Source organism: Salvia splendens, chromosome 2 (genome assembly GCF_004379255.2).
Source record: "Salvia splendens isolate huo1 chromosome 2, SspV2, whole genome shotgun sequence".
Taxonomy (NCBI): Eukaryota; Viridiplantae; Streptophyta; class Magnoliopsida; order Lamiales; family Lamiaceae; genus Salvia; species Salvia splendens.
In genome coordinates this window covers 24,090,794-24,108,842 of record NC_056033.1, presented here as the reverse complement: position 1 = coordinate 24,108,842, position 18,049 = coordinate 24,090,794, and the positions used below count along the sequence as shown (strand labels likewise).

The 18,049-nt window shown below is 37.1% G+C and overlaps 1 pseudogene; it reads left to right on the top strand.

The window, feature by feature from the left end:
* The first annotated feature begins 3,543 nt into the window (after positions 1 to 3,543).
* Positions 3,544 to 14,926, top strand: LOC121776809 (annotated as a pseudogene).
* Positions 14,927 to 18,049: the final 3,123 nt, after the last annotated feature.

Here is an 18,049-nt window from a genome sequence, read left to right as displayed (position 1 = left end):
AGTCTTGGGCAGTAAGGTTGTTGTTGTCGCGGAGGTTGATCGTGATTTTTCCTTGATTCACTCTGCGGTGCCCTTGATTGCTGACAGGATCCTTGATCGTTCTGCCTCGATCACAATCCTCCCTTCTTGCTCGGACACTCCCTAGAGAAGTGACCATTCCCTCCGCATTTGTAACAATTGGTAACGTTTTGATGCCGACATTCTCCGAAGTGATACTTAGAGCACACGTTGCACTGTGGTGCCCTGGATCGGTAGTCTCCTCTCTGACTAGAAGTATGTTGTCCTCCTCCGTGTTGAGATCAATGCTGACTCGACTGGTACCGTTTTTCCGTTGTATGGAGTCCGAGAATCATCCCACTTCCTTTTCTCCCGGGAGTGGTGTGTCATTTTTGAGCATGTCTGACTATAGAAACTTATTCCTTGTATATATATCCGAGTCAACTACCGCATTTCCCTACCGTCTAATATCAAGGATTCGAAATTTGACCCAACAGTCTTACTTGGATATGAACAGATTTCGAATTGTTGCAACATTGCTAAGGATGTCTTTAATCGGGGAGGCTCCAAAATTAATCAAGGAAACAAGAACAACAATGCAATGATTGAGTTTCATTGGACTCAACCCGTCCATTCTGAGAATTAAATGGTTTAGAGGTATCAAATAAAACCCATAGAGCTTTGAGAATTTACTTCTGATGAGAGCTCGGAAGAACATGAGATAGGTCATGGAAACAGGATGAAACTGCAAAAATTCTCAAATTCCGTAGCCGACTGCTAGATCACAATTTGCAAAAATTCCGGACAGCAATGAATGATATCGTTCAAACATGTCAAGGCCTAAAATAATCAGTCGCGGCAGGATTTAGATACATAGACAAATGTCATGAAGTAGTACAAATGATGGTTCAACAACATCATGTTATTGGAAAAAGATGAAATCACATCAATGGGTTCGCGGGTTTGTTAAAGACAACTCAAAGTGAATGGAACTTTTCAGAAATTTAACACGATCAACCCGTTAAGGAAGAAGAGAACAGGATAGCCTTAACTTGGTGTTGCAGAAAGAAAAAAAATCATTGAGTATGAAGCAATATATGTAGTGAAACCGAGCTAAAAAGAATTTCACTTCTGCAAGAAAGAACTTGCCACATACATGGTTACAAAATAAAGAGGTGAGCTAGTAATTCCAAGAAGAATATTCCATCCTTTGAAGAAAACATGTCTGGAGGTGTGGTCATACTGAAGGTCATAACTGCAAACAACCTTAGATATGAAGTTCAATGATGGAAGTTCATAAGGTCAAAATATTGTCCTTATGAATGATGAATCAAAGGAGACTACTCAATCAAGTTATCCAACGTTACAAAGGAAAACCCAAACTTTCGAGACAAGTGAGTCATGACTCGATATAGGGAAAAAAAATAATGGACATTACTTGCAAATTGGGAGTCAACCAAGGTGTTTAAATAGACAAGGGCTCACGTTTATTCAAAACGTTCCGAAAAGAACTTAGAATCCAAGTAAGTACTGTTGATTTAAAAAAAACATTCATTCTAGCTACGAGGGTCGCACTCCCTCGCACATTTTTCACGAGCCTGAACATGGTAACATCGTTCTATGAAATCGTGGATTCCAAGTTGAGATTTATCCTATCGTCGAAATTAATAACATTTTTTTATGGTCGCATCTTCAAAGTCTTCTTGCCATGCTACGTAGTTTTCGAAATGCATTGCCATTGCACACATGGTCTTAAAATGTCGTAAACGTCATCGTACTTGTGTCGCATCGCCACTTTGGCATGGTATGCAAGACTGCATAGTTTTATTAGATCTTAGGTATGATCTCGCCATTGTGAGGATACACCAAAGTTCGAAATATATACTTTCGTTGGTTTTATCACTCAGGAAAGTGATATTGCAGTTGTCAACTTACAACTAAGTTCTAGCACGTTCAGTCTGGCCTACCTCTTAGGCACTCTATAATTTCAAGCATAGCTTGAAGTCTCGTACTTCAACGTATATTTGATCTTTACCTAACTCAAGCTTCATATGGCTCCTACGTTCGCAACAAAGTTCAAAAGTTCCACATTTCACTTTAATAGTGGTTCTATACAATACCTCGTACTTCATCGGTCCTAAATTTTCACAAATAAATGTCATCCATATATTGCACAATCAACACATTTATTCGTATAAATCATTTGGTGTTCCATAGCATAACAAACATCGTACATTAATATATGTGAATAGCAACACTTAATCAATCATTCATCCATGGAATCACATTTCATAATTCATGCAGTTCATGCTTATCTGTATCACAATCGCAACTCGCAACTATACGCGTATCATGCTTTGCATTTCACAGTTTCATAGTCATGAAATTTTAACTGCCTAGGCAAAAAAAAAATTTTGTCGTTCATGGAAGCAACATGTATTTTCTTCGAGTAAATTTTGCAGTTTCGTGGACGTAATAGCAAATCTCAACATCAACCAATACAAGTTCATTTTCATAACGACATTCATTATTTTTGGCATAAACGCAATTAACAATTTCATACCCATGCATATTCATCATTTCATCCCCAAGCAAAATTTTCAAAATGTTATATCAACCTCGATTCCCATAGAACTACTTCCATTCTCACAAGAGAAATATTCCCATCGAAATTTATAACATTTCACAGTTCATATCAAAAACTATCAAAATACTTGTTACCTCATTCTTCGTGGTTGGGCAGGGACGAGTTGTGGTGTTGAGCTTTCGATGTTTATCATTTAGCCAATTACACATGAATGGATTTTGACTCAAACAAGACTCTTGGGTCCAGAGCGGAAAGACCTGAGGCTCTGATACCAAGCTGTCACGACCGCCCTTTAGGGTTAGTAAAAGCGGGCGATCGTGATTAAGGGACTTAATGAACAGACATAGAAAACTAGGGTTTCAATAAAGGTTTGACCAAGAATTTAAGTTTAATAAATAAACGACCAAGAGTATTTATGTTTAATAAATGAAAAGACTAAAGGTTTGACATTATTCAAAAGATAACGAGTTTTAAACATCCAATTAAACAGTTGCAAAGTTTAACGCAAGTAAGTAAAGAAAACATCACAGCGGAAGCATCCAAGAGAAGAGTGAAGTCATGTGTGAGGACACAACGACACTCGGAGTTTCCAAACAACCATAGTATATTATTAATTCTGCTCAACACCACCAACCAGTCGTCGCCGCTCAACCTGCACATAGGGAAAACACATGCACGGCTGAGTACTATGAAAATACTCAATGGCTCATACCGAAAACATTTTAAAGAAGAGTATATGTTATCATGTCATATGTAAGTAACCATCGGGGTTTTAACTTTAGAAAAGGCCCGAGACACCCAAAATATTTTCCATTGTTCAAAATAGCGACTGCGCAGTCATTTTTCCATAGACGTCAACCATATCTGCCAATACATGACTTGGAATGTGGCCACAAACCAAGCCACTAGACCGGCCAGTCCGTACGCTAGTACACAGTCTACCATAGGTGTACACTAATCCAAGTAGGGTTTGCAGCCCTACGAGGACCCGAATTCGATTTATATAATAGTGGCAAAAGCCACATCAGATAGGCACGTAAAAACAAATCAAGGCATGATAATCATAGTTATTTCCATCGATAAAACATTAGGACATAGTCCTTATTTAAAAGAGAGCCCACCTCGCCCGTTTAGATTTCAAGTATCGCTTTCCCTTTAATATCATGCATGTCCCTAACTTTCCCTTTTTCCCCATCAACATATGGAATTCACATCATAGCATACCTCTTTGCATATCACATCACTCCATCACATATATAATTCATGTATGTCATTCATAACTTAATAATATAGTTGTTTTTGTAAAGGTAGAAATCTGACAGCACTGCGCAACCATTTTATAAAAATCTTTATAAATTCACCCGACTTTCGTTGGGGCTAAAACTTTACCTCGATACAGTAGACTCATCAAATAACTTCCAGTTTAAATTTCATGTCAAAATACCCCTTTTTGGTCGGTCAAATCAACAACGTAACCTACTGGTCGAGAAAGTATTTTATGGCAGAACTGCACAGTCAACTTTAAAAATTCACCAAACATTCATCTTTTAACCAAATGAGTTGAAATTCACACACAACACAGAAGACATCATGAAGTTATCTCAGGAAAAAGAATCTATCAAATCGGAGTTCATTTGGTTGGTCAAATACATGTCGGAACATACTGTCCGAACTCACAGTTTTTCAGGCCTTTAAAAAGATTCGAATTAGGGTTTATCCCTATTTATTCAAAATCAACCTTTTCATGGTTTTAACACACAAACATGCTCAAAAGAGTCCTTGTACTCATGCTTTCGTAACATCACATATCATTCACCATAGATTCATTAAATCATCAAACAATTTCATTCAAAACGCAATCACACATACAAAAGCAAATTCCCACTGATTAACCCTTGGATTTGAATTCCCTACGCTCTCTACATGCATGAGGGAGTCAAAGAATGTTTAGATGGAGAGGAATGAAGAATAGGGTCTGATTTTTACCTTTCTTGGACGAAACAATCGGTAGGAACGAATAAAAGTGTCGATTCTTCAACAATCTCTTGGAAATTCGAAAGGATCTTGAGTAGAGTGGAAGAACAAGTGGGAGAGGAGATGAAAAAGTGAGAGTGGGCGTGTGGTGTGGGTGGCTAGGGTTAGGGAATAGTGTTTGTCTCTATTTATAGAGTTGAGAATAAGAATATCTCCCAATTAATTAGAGAATAATTGGAGAATATTTAAAATAAAGATTGGAGAGATTTGGGGGAGGAGTTGGCGTGAATTTGGGGTAAGAAATAAGGAGGATTTTTGAAATTTAGGGCTATTTAATTAGCCTCTAATTTAATTTGGGTATCTTCACGGAGCAGAATAAAATAATACGGAGCCGAAAAATAAATAAAAATCCTCCCACAAATATAGGAAATAGGCGTGTATTATTCCCCCTCAATAAGGAATAATTTCAAATCTTTAATAAAATAAGATAAGGCAAGATTTGCTAGGATATTCCAATTAAATCATGGAAAGAAATAATTAAGGGATCAAAATAAATAATGAATAATTTCCTTCTCCCACAAATTAGGAGATTTCGAAATCTCCCTAAGGAAAATAGTAGGGGCCGATTTTTATCAAGAAGGAAATAAGGTAATTAGGCTTTAGGATTTAATTTGGATAATTATCCCAAAGCAAATAATTAAATCCAAGAAATAAAATTCCTCTCCAATAATTGGTAGTGGTCGAAATTTCCACAATAAAAAGAGCAAGGTAATTATTTATGATCCTAAGTAAAATCTCACTCTCCTTGGAATATAATTCACCACAATATATATTATTCCCCATCAATTAATTTAAGCCACGTCATAAAAATCAACGAAATTGACTCGGTCAAATCAAATTAGGTCACCAATTCAAACACGTAGCAATTCATCAATTAATTCGACAATAAAAGAAAGTAAATGTAATCGTCATAGGGTTCGAAAAGTGGGGCGTCACAGTAGCTCTCTGACATGTTTGTTGAGGGCACCCCATCTCAGTTCATCATCGTAACAAAGAGACCAGTTTTCTTTTTTGGCTTTATTGAGCTCGTGTATCGCAACAAGAATTTCCTCCCGTAGTGCACGTTGCCTTCGCATGTATTTACCTACTTGAGTTGTGACACCCAATGCCCATACCATGCCTTTCACTCTAGCTTCCTTACCCTTAAGTTTCGTCAAGATATTTTTCCTCACATGGATCAAACAAAATTTGTGGTGACATATCGGCGGCTTTTTCCATTCATCAGAACGCATAGCCTTAAGGATTCATTTATGTCTATCCGAAATGATGCACATTTCCCTTTGGTATTTCACCACATGAATTCTGACATGATCCAAATAGGGGTGTGCATTCGGGTTTCGGTTCGGTTTTTTACCAAAACTGAACCAAAACCGAAAAACCGAATTTAGTTCAAAATCCAAACCGAACCGAACCCGAAAAACCGAAAAACCGAAATCGAAAAACCGAAAACCGAACTTAAAAAACCGAAAAACCCGAACAAAACCGAAAAATCTGAAAAAAATAAATATAATATAAATATATATATTTATATATGTGTATTTTATTTTATTTTATATATACTAATAGAATATTTATATATAATATAAAATTAATAATACATATAATATATATTATATATTAGAATATATTAAAAGAATATATATATTATATATAATAGAATATATATATAATTCAGTTTTTCGGTTTTTCAATTTTTTTCTTCGCCCGAACCGAACCGAACCGAAAAACAAAAATTTTTTTATTTTTAAAATCGAACCGAACCGGACCGAAAAACCGAAAAAACCGAACCGAATTTCAAAATTTCGGTTTTGTTCGGTTCGGATATTCGGTTTCCGGTTTTTTTGCTCACCCCTAGATCCAAAAACCACTCCCAACTGTCGCCAGTTTCTTCATCAACAACAGCATATGCAATAGGCAGACATTTCTTGTTAGCATCAACACCACAAGCAACAAGCAACTTACCTTTAAATCTTCCTCGAATGTGAGTCCCGTCTATTGTTAAAACTGGTTGGAACTCTTGGAAAGCATGTATAGCAGGCCCAAGTGCTCAGAAAACGTAATAGAAGACTTTATTACGTCCCTGGCTCAACAACTCATTATGCCTCCACTCCACAATTGTGCCTGGATTCCTAGACTGCAGTTCAAGCATGTAGCTTGGCAAATCCCGAAATGACTCCTCCCATCGACCAAATACAATCTCTAAAGCCCTTCTCCGTGCATACCATGCCTTCTTATAACTGATTACCACATGAAATTTGTCATGAACAAAATTTCTTACGGCTGCGGCTTTGTACTCGGCATTTTTTAGCAACTGATGGCGAATACACAAAGCAATCATTGGTGATGAAAAGTTAGCATGTCCTCTATCATTACGATGGCCTTCACAACTATGGCGTCCCACCCACTTCCTAATTTCCCACATATCATCATGGGTCATTTGTGTAACAGAAACTTCCCACGAACATTCATTCGCTTTTTCAGCGTCGGTCTTGCTGATAATAGCTACTCCATCTTCTGTCCTCCCTGCAGGATATTTGCATACGGCATGCCACCTTCTTAATTTGCTCTCAACCACCCTAAATTGTCGGTGTTGCCTCAGACTCCACATAGTAATAGCAGTCTTACCATGCAGCTTGCTATCAAATTTTGTTTCTGCATTAATCCGATACGGGTGTGCTTCATCCCAATACATAGTACTGCGTTCATTACCAACTTCAGGTACCTCAGAAGGACCACTCGGCAGTCTACGAAAATATTTCAACCCACTATGAACGTATTCTGGAAGTGGTTGTTCACCTTGCACGGCAGGTTTACACACTATCTCCTCGTCACTAGACAGATCACATGAATCATCACTTAAAATATCATCAGATGATGATGACGACAATGGTGGATCAAGGTCTCCTCGTATAACATGAACATCAATATGCTCTTGAACATTCTCTTGAGTATTCAATCCAACATCAGCAGCATCTGCAACATCTGTTTGCTCATTCATACCGCAATCAATGCTCATAGGTTCAATCCTTGTAGATGATCCAACACCATAATCAACAACTAGTGGGATTAAGGCATTTCCAACAAACGAATACTCAACAAATAATTCAATATGACGAGTAGAATTTAGAGCTTCATTGAACATAAACATCACATTGTCATCACTGTCAACCCCAGTGCATATATAACTCGCGGTACCTAAGAAACAATGCCTCCATGATATATCGATGGAGTGTTGGTTTGAAATCTACCCTTATCTTAGCATATATCATTGCAACTAATTCAGAGAATGAAATACACGAATTCAATAGGGTGTTGTTAGAAAGATCCTTTCCCTCCAAATTGATTACAGAGGTGAACATTAGTTCATTTATTATCAATTGATCTAATAAGTCTCCATGTGCCTCTTTTTCATCTTGTTTTTAGTTACATAGAAATGCCTTTGCAAGTTTTGGACTTGAAATTGAGGAGTTGCAAGATGTTCAACATTCCATATTCCATATGTCAGATTCAATTTGGGTGAAATTTAAATCGTGGAACAATCACGGCAATCTTTAAGTTAATGTATTATTAACAACTTTCGAAGTTTGTGTGCGAAACTAAAATACTCACTCCGTCCCAACTAAGTTGAGTCAACTTTTGGGCACCGAGATTAAGAAATTTGTGTTGAAAAATAAGAGAGAAAAGATAAAGAGAGAGTTAAATAGGTGATGGAATAAAGTAAAATTGATTGGATATTATGTTTTTTGTCAAAAAAGGAAATGACTCAACTTAGTTGGTACATCCCAAAAAAGGAATACGACTCACTTAGTTTAGTTGGGATGGAAAGTTTGCTTATATAGGCTACAATACCCTAGTTTTGGTTTTTTTGTGTTGGCCTTTTCTATGGCTAATAATGTATGTACTGCTTTCTTGTGCAGGTGTTGCTTTTTGGATCCTTTTCTGAGGATGAAACCTGTTCTCTGCTGACGAAAAAACCTTCCAATCCCCATAAACCTGAAAAAAGGAAAGAAACGACAGCCAATCTCCCAAATCTGGGAGTGATGTTTGGTAGCATTAGTGATATACGTGAGACAAAGGTTGGTTTTTCCGCTGGAGGTGGAGATACACCCCCATATACCTATACCAACCAGAAGGGCAGTAACTTTCGAGCTGTACAAGTGTTAGATGATAATGACGAGAAGGATGGAAATCATTATGATGAAGGCATAAAGTTGAATGGAACTGTGAATGATGCTACCGTTAAAACTCATGATAAGGTGGCTCATCTGAAGACAGATGCTCAGGGTATAACACCTCGAGGCTTGATAAACTCTGGGAATTTGTGTTTCCTGAATGCAACATTGCAAGCACTTTTGGCATGTTTTCCATTTATTCAGCTTTTACTAGGATTGAGAAAGCGGAACATTCCAAAGGTTTGCTGTTTAAAATGTCAAATCTTATGTTGTAGTACCGCAATAGCAAGTGGATGTTTTCGACAGTCCAATCATTGAGTAGTTTTAATTCCTATTCTTAGGTTGGCTATCCAACATTAACTGCATTTGCTGAGTTCATTGGTGAATTTGACGTGGTTGGTGGAACCAATAATAAGAAGAAAGATAAGGTTGAAATTGAAGTTGGCAGGCCTTTTAACGTAACCCTACAATGTTTGAAGTGGCATTGAGAAAAGTTACCCCTGATGTATCATGTAGTACTTCAGGCAGGCCGCAGGCCTAGGTCTGGTTATCTGTCTCACTCTTCTTTTATTTCTTATTTTGGATGTTTTTTTCTCAGAGTTGAGTTTTATGTTATGATGTGTCATGTGTGCCAAGACGTTACCACCAAGAAATTCATTGTGAAGTATTATTATCCTCACGAAATAGATTATAGTTTGTGGATGAAATCTAGTATCCTTGCATAGGAAGGTATAGATGAAATGTCATATGCTATTTTGTGCAGCTGGGACTGTTTTTAATTCTAAATCTACTTCTATATAACTTAATGTACCTAATTTTCTTCTCAGGCAAGAGGATGCGCAAGAGTTTTTGAGCTTTATTATGGATCAAATGCATGATGGATTGCTAAAGCTTGGAGGGAAGTCCCACTTGGATGAAAGGAATCCAACTCTGATTTCCACATCGGAAGATGACGAGTGGGAGACAGTTGGCCGAAAGAATAAATCTGCAGTGACAAGAACACAGTGTCTTTCCTTCAGAGCTCAGATCAATTTTTGGTGGACAGCTGCAGAGTACTGTGAAGGCAAAAGGTAAGTTACATGATGATTTTCTGCACTTTCATGGTTATGCTATTTGCTCATTACCAATGTTATTAAATATCGGCTATGGCGCCTCCGTGGCGCCATTGCATGGCGGGTTTCAAGAAAAACGCCATAGCGATACGCTGCCATGAAACTTTTTAATGCCGACTGCCATTTGCCGCAGGCGCCATGGCGTCAGTTTTGATTGGGCTGCCCCCAATCCTAAGCCCAATTAGCAAATAAGACGGCCCAAATTTATTTTACCCTCAAACCCGACCCAATTAATAAAAAATTAGAATCAGATTCACTCCCAAATACCCTAGCTGCGCCAACCTCCAAAAAAACCCTACCTACACCAAACGACGTCGCCCCCTCTTCGCCGGTCAGCCCCCCCCCCCCCCCCCCCCCCCAGTCAGCGCCTGCCCCCAGTCAACGCTCCCCGTCGGAGGTCATATTTCTACATAATGATGTTGGGGAGGATGATGATTGAGGATGGTTTTAATTTAGATTTTATTATATATTATGATGATGACTTTATATTTTAATGGTTGAACTAAGACTTAGGGTATGTTTGATAGCACAGTTAGGATATAACAAGATATGTAACTCTTAATAACAAATGAGGGCCGAACTTAGGATTAGGACAAGAAAAAGATTTTATACTATTTGTTTGATAGATAAAATAATAACTAAGATTATGTCATATATACAACTGAAAAGACATTGTTGCCTTTGTTCTTAATAATATGTAATATGCATATGTTTATATCAATTCAACAATTTGAATTTTTGACATTCCAAAGTACATGTAACAATCACATGAAAAGAACAAAGGATAGCACAAAATCAAAGTGATTATACAAATCATGGAAGCTAGGATAGACTATGTATTTGTTCCCAGGCTCAAGCATTCTATTTCAAAACCTCAGCTTCAGCCTTAGCCATAGGATCATCCTTAGCATCAGTCCATCTTCTTTCCTTGCTCGCCTTTCGCTCGTTAGACCATCTTCTTTCTCTGCAAGTGGCCGCCTCAATCGCTGCTCATTACTCTGCTTGAAGCCACAACATTTCCTTTTCTTGTTGCTGCCTCTCGAAGCAGGTGTCAGCATCCTCCCAAATTACCATTTTAACAAACCTATTAGTACGAATTCAAGGTCTATTATAAATCTCATTCTGCATATAATCTTTCATTTTCACCCAAAATATTATGAATATGTTATGTGCTTCTTCTTCTGCATTCTAATGAATGAAGTTAGTATTTTGACCCTAGCAATAAACTGATTCTAACATTCTTCATTGCATAAGAACTGCTTCAACAGTTTGAATCCCTACATCCATTTAGCTAACCATCTTGAGCAACAACAAAAGCTTGAATTTAATTCGCCTCAAAGCTAAAAGGTAAATAATGTACAAAGATGCTACATAATTAACAGGTTTAGCCTTAAAAGTAAATTTTGAATGAACAACAAAACTTCAATTTCCGCCCAAAATCACTAAATTCTCAATTCAACTACTACCAAATTGCATAAACCATGCCAACAATATCAAAATCTTCCATCGAGCAGCAATCAATTAAAAAAATACTGAATTCAAAACTTAGAAGAAGAAACCTGTATGAAGAAGCTTACAACAATTGATGAATTGATAAATTGTTCATCTCGTCAATAATTCAGTTGTAGATGCTCGGTTCTGGAAGAAAACAGAGCACCAATGAGGAGCCATAGCCGTTGTTATTCACTGCCTCTGGCGAAGGACCCAACACATAGATGAAAAGGCTCAGGCAGATCTAGAATTGCAATATCACTGCCTCAAAGCTCGACGGCGGGAAAAGATGGTGCGACGGCGGCCGTTGAGAGACGCCCTCACTACCGCCGGAGACAACCACCATCGTACACATCGAAGGAGAGAAGAAAAATTGCTTGGTCTTAGATCGAGTCGGCAGTGCACCGTCAGAAGGCCCACCGCCTTCAGCTAGAGTGTTGCCATGGGTGATAGGATATGGGGCGGTGGTAGAAATGGAATGAAGGGCAGCGAGGAAAACAAGGTTGAATAGTTCCATATCTCACCAATTTGGTGAGATACATAAATGAGGGAAATAGTTGGCCTAGTCAGGCTTAGCGTGTTAACACGGGCCATGAGATAGAAGTATCTTTGTTACCAAATGAATGGAAATACATGGATACAAAACCTTATCTTGGTATCTCTATGCTATCAAACGGGTCCTTATTATTATAGGCATGATATATAATTGCTTATGACTTTATGCTTTACTAACTGTTTTAGTAGTTGATATTTATATTTTTTATTATTTTTTATTTTTTTAATTTATCTATACATATATTACTAATATTTTATTAATTAATTTATTTCCCGCCATACCGCTACGCCATATCCCTGTGGCGGTTTTTTGGCTTACCGCCGTAAGCCGCCATACGCCATCCATAACATTGCTCATTACGATGCAATGTAATGTAACTGAATATTGATTATTGACTGCAATCACCTCACATTGTTACTAGTAGTATTGCTTCACTGGAAGAATGTTCTTCTCAGAACAAAATTGTCACAATGAAGCACCCTGAAATTTAGTTAGTCTCGGAAAGTTCCTCAGACTTGGATGCATGTTAGTTAACTCTTAATTGGTGTAGTTTTGAGCCACCTGGTAGCCTCAGGTTGCTGAGATCAAAACACTGTTCTAATTGTTTGTTTTGATATTGATGTGTTCAATTGATTTAAAGAATCTTGTCCTGAATTCTTCATCCTTGTCTGTGTTTTGTGTAATTCTTAGTCACTACTCCCTCTGTCCCAATATTCATAGTCTATTTCTTTTAGCCACATGTATTTAGGAGAGTTGACATTGGTATAAAGGTGAGTAAGTAATATATACCCCCTTCATCCCATTCAAAGCGGGACATTTCTTTTCGGCATGGGATTTTAATTTGTTGTTTACTATGTTAAGAGTGGAGATAGAATAAAGTAGGAGAGAGAATCTAGTATGAAGAGTGTCCATTTTTAGAAATGTGTCACTTTGGGTGGGACATCTCAAAAAGTAAAATGTGTCATTTTGAGTTGGACATAGGGAGTATTATTTAAAGATGCGTGAGTAATGAACTGTACTAAAAAAGCAATAGGCTATGTTACATGGGACAACCCAAAATAGAATACATTCCATGAATATTGGGATGGAGGGAGTATTATAATATGGCTCAATTGTTTTAATTTTGTTATTTTTGGCTTTCTTGTAGCTGAGTGTAAGTCAGGCATGCATCATGCCCTTCATCTCTTGATGTCCTTTAGTGTGGTGGTACTTCATTTAGTGATGTAATTTAAGAGTGTACAAGTTAAGCAGTATTCCCATTAACCAACCATCTAGGATCTATAGGATTCACATCTTGGAAGGCTTGTCAAATTCCATTCCTTGGGAATTTGGTGATTGGATATGGAAGTCTGGAGACATTCATGATAGGTAGGATTGCAAGATGTAGAATTACATTTCGTGTTCAATGATTTTATAGATCTGGATGTGCTTTCAGTATTTGTTTTGCAAAGTAGAAGTGGAATGAAAAAGTAATATAGAGATCAGATCTATACCAATGGTACAAAAATCATTAATCCTTGTATGGTGAACGAAGCATTCACCAAAGTATGTATATTTTTACATATTGGTTAGGTCATTTGCTTTCCAAATGATGCACAAACAAGTCTGATGGTAAACGTCAGTCATTGTAGGATCTGCCGAAGGCTGCAACATAACATTTCTTGAATTTTGAAGTTCATCAAATATTTGTTGGATTCAATTCTACCATCTTATGTATTTCATAAGATAACCATCTTTCGTACAACAGCTTACTTCTTGCACGGCTAATGGAGTAACAGAAGTTGGGATGTCCATGTTTTGTGGGTGCTGTATTGGTTTTGCATAGTTGAATAAGCAATCAAAACATCTTTGTTTACAGTTTTAAGCATTCTAATAGAGGATATTATTGTCAGGCAACAAGGCTTCTGTCACAGTCGAGCCATTTCTTCTACATATCTCTGGTGAAGTTATTCGAACTATTGAAGACGCTCTTCGTTTATTTTCTACCCCAGAAACACTTGATGAGTACCGAGCAACAACAGCAGGAAAAGTAGGTTGACTTGCTATTCATGTTGTGCCTTTATTCATGGTGACAATATATCATGAAATCTCAGGTTGGGGTTGTTGCTGCCAGGAAGTTTATCAACATAAAAACAATTCCGAAGATTATGATCCTACACCTGAAGCGTTTTAGCTATGGTAGCACTAAACTGCACAAGCCTGTACATTTCCCTCTTGACCTTGCATTGAGCCGTGATCTGATTGTCTCCTCTAATGTGGAGGTAACATTTCTCTGAATCCTTCACAGGCTTCCTGTTAATCATAATTGTGAACATCCAATTGAAATAAGAAAATATGCGTGGCCAAATCTTGATTATTGAATTCAAAATGTCTGAATACCAAACACATTTTAGGGCTCTTCTGCCTTGAATCTTGATGATTACTGTATATAAATCTTATGTGAAGGAGATATTTTGATAGGAAAAGAATTTAACTATTAAACAAAGTCACAGATACCTTCTTTTAATATTAGTACTACCTCCGTTCTGCCTTGCATTTCATTTTCTGCACGGTTCTCTCTCTTAATTAACTTTTTCTCCACTTTAACTATGTATTAGTTATTTTCTAAAATAAGTGCAGAAAATGAAACGCCTCTAGTATGATTCCCTCTGCGTGTTACCCTTTTTGTCATCGATGCCATTGAACAAAATATCCAAAAGTTCAATTTTAAGAGGTGATAATTGTGCAAGCTTTTATGTTCTTCTTCGGTAGCACCGAATGCATGAAAAGGCAATTCGAAAAGGAGAGTTATCGTATGACTTGTATATATACAGATATGAACTTGTTGCCACCGTAAGACATCATGGGAGGGAAGCATCGAAAGGCCTGCTGATGTCCAGTGGCTGCGTTTTGATGATGCATCCCTTACTACCATCAGCACGAGCAAAGTTTTGCATGAACAGGCTTATGTTCTCTTCTACAAGCAATTATAGAAGAAATGGGAGCTCCTACTCTTCAACTATAGGAGGACAATGTTTGTTGCTTTAAAACGAGATGCTCGTCTAAATCAGTCTCCTTGCCATCTTCAGAGATGAGTAAACGGGTGAACCTCGGATATGCTTCCAACGTCCACTCTTGAGAGGCGACGCCGGTTACTTAAGCTACAGAGGATTTAAGAATGTTTTTGGTGCTAATGAAGTATTATCGATATCGAGAAGGCTTGGTTCGTGCTGAGAATGGTGGAGAGACACAGATGATGTACGTTTTAGATGGACTATGTTGGATGATGAGAAAGGACCCATAAGTAAACATTTGACTTGCCCAGTTTAATTATTTTAGATGACCCCAATCAAGATTCACATATTTCTATTTTTGATCATTTTCTCTCTCCAATTAATACATCTAACTATTTTTTTTTTCTTTTTTTAGTTAAATATTCAACTTTCTTTCTCTCTTCATTTTATTCTTTCACACGCTATTTGTCACTTCAATTAATCACATTAACAAACAACTCTTAAATTCCCTTGTCGACTAAGAAATTTGTCATCTTAGCCGGGATGGAGGGAGTAGTTCATAAATACTTCTCACGTCCCATAAAAGTAGTCTTCCTTTTCCATTTTGGAGTCTCAACAAAATTAGTCACCTTCTACTTTTGGCAAGTTTCTCTTTCCGGTCTCATTTTTCATAACAATATTTCAATCACTTTCTTTTTTCTTTCATACTTTACTAATTTTGTGTTGAAACATATGCTATTCTCAAAGTCCTTATTTTTATGCATGGAGGGAGTATAATTTGTTGCCTTTCTACGGTAATTCGGATTGTTCAATTGTTCGAACACACAATTTGAGGATGATTTTTAAACAAATTAACGAGGAATCTTCCCACTTTCTTCAATATAGCCCCAACTGTGCTCAAAATGCAGAAATTGTGGTAATGAAAATGGGATGAGATCCTCTGCAGTGTAACAAAACACAGCATTTGCTGCTGTGCTCTAAACGCAGTAAATAATGAACAAAACGCGACTCTTTGCTTTTATTATGATTTTTTAAAATATTTTTTACGTTTTAATTAACATTTTAATGTAGATTTGCAAGATTCCTTATTTTATGCATTTAAATATAATTCAAAAATAAGATTTCAGTTACTGATTCGAAGGAGAAATTATTACTCTAAGATAAAATCATTAGCTTTGAGATTTTAAAGAAAAAAAGTATTTTAAAAACTAAATTGATAAAAATATTAAAAAATAAATCATGGTTATAATCTGATATGATAATTAATGCGTATAAATATGATAATTAGGAATCTAATTAAATTTTATAATATTATGTATAAATAAAAAAGTGATCCACAATAAAACTTTAAAATATCATAAAAAAGCAATTAAGTAGGGCTTAGATATAATCAAATGCATAAAATGAGGAATCAGTAACAATAAAAAAAATCATATTGAAAAGAAAGTAAAGAGGTCAGCGTTTTATTCATAATTTTCAGCGTTTAGAGCACAGCAGCAAATGCTGTGTTTTGTTACACTGCAGAGGATCTCATTCCAATGAAAATCTTTTGCTTTATGCTATTATAGGTGCCTATTCGTTGCCTACATTTTGTGTACATAGTCGAGGCAGACTAAATTTCCAGCTATTTGACAAGCTATGATGGAAATTTTGCTGTCATGTTTCGTAAGTTGAAAAAGATAAAAATAAAAATAAAACCGAACTGGAGATCATTCTTTAGGATAAAACAGATTTTAGTATTGAATGAATAAAAAGGTTATTGAAATAAAATAAAAACTTTAAAAAGAAAGTTTTCTAAAATAATTCCTTCCGTCATATAAAAATGAAAATTTCCATTTTGGATGTCACATAAAATTATCTACTTCTATTTTTGGTAATTTTCCATCTCTCTAATAAGATGAGTATCATTCTCCACTAACAATACTATAATCACTTTTTCTTTTTCTCTCTTATTTAACTAATTGTGCATTAATTCACGTGTCGACCCAATTGTCCATATTAGGAAGTAAAATAGAAATATTAAACGAAACAATGATTTACTAGAATTTACACTATTTCATTTTTAAAAGACTAAAGTTCCAAAATGGTCCTTAACATATTGCGTTTTTTTATTTTGGTCCAAAACATTATTTTTTGAATTATTCGGTCCCTCACATTTGAAATCGGATCACATTTGGTCCATTTTGGACGGTTCCGTCAAATATTTGACGGTGTTAATTACCGGGTCACAAATCCGTCACTAATCTGTCACTAACTAGGAGAAACTGACCCGTCACTAATCCGTCACAAATCCGTCACAAAATGGATTTATGGTATATGCCAGAATAAATGACCATTTTTGGACTTTAGTCGAGAAAAAACTGATTTTGATTTTGGTCCCAAAGCACAAAGGAGAGTGCATTTATTAGCAAGCAATCCAGCACCAAGATAAGTGATTGTAACACACCATTTCAAAGAAAGCAGCTTCAGCTTTTTACATCCAACAGCAATGCACCCAACCCCAATATCCGACACCAACCGGCACCTCCCCATCCACAGCTTCTCCAAATTCCTAGCCTCTGCCACAGCCTCCGCCGCCGCATCCCTCAGCTCCGTCGCATTGCTCAAATCCAGCTCCACCAGCCCCCCGCATTTCGCGGCCAGCAGCGACAGCGCCGCATGCGTGAAGAGCCTCGATCTCGACAGATCCACAGATCTCAGCGTCACGTAGTAGGCCTCCGCGGCGGCGGAGATCACGCCGTCGTCGGCACTAGGGCAGTTTCTGAAATCGCGGATGCGGCGGTAGCGACGGAGGGTTTTGCAGTGGCGGGATTCGATGAAGTGGAAGGATTTGGAGGTGGCGGAGAAGGATTTGGAGGAGGCGGAATTGAGGTAGTCGACGATGGTGAAGATGACCTCTTCATTTTTCAAATCCGTCACTAATCGAGGTAATCGAGGGAGTGGAAGGATTTGGAGGGCCGCCATTTAAAAATTGATGAATAGTAAATTATTTATGGAGTTTATGCAATATTTTGGGATTAGTGACGGATCAATTTCTCCCAATTAGTGACAGATTAGTGACGGATCAATTTCTCCCAATTAGTGACGGATTTGTGACCCGGTAATTA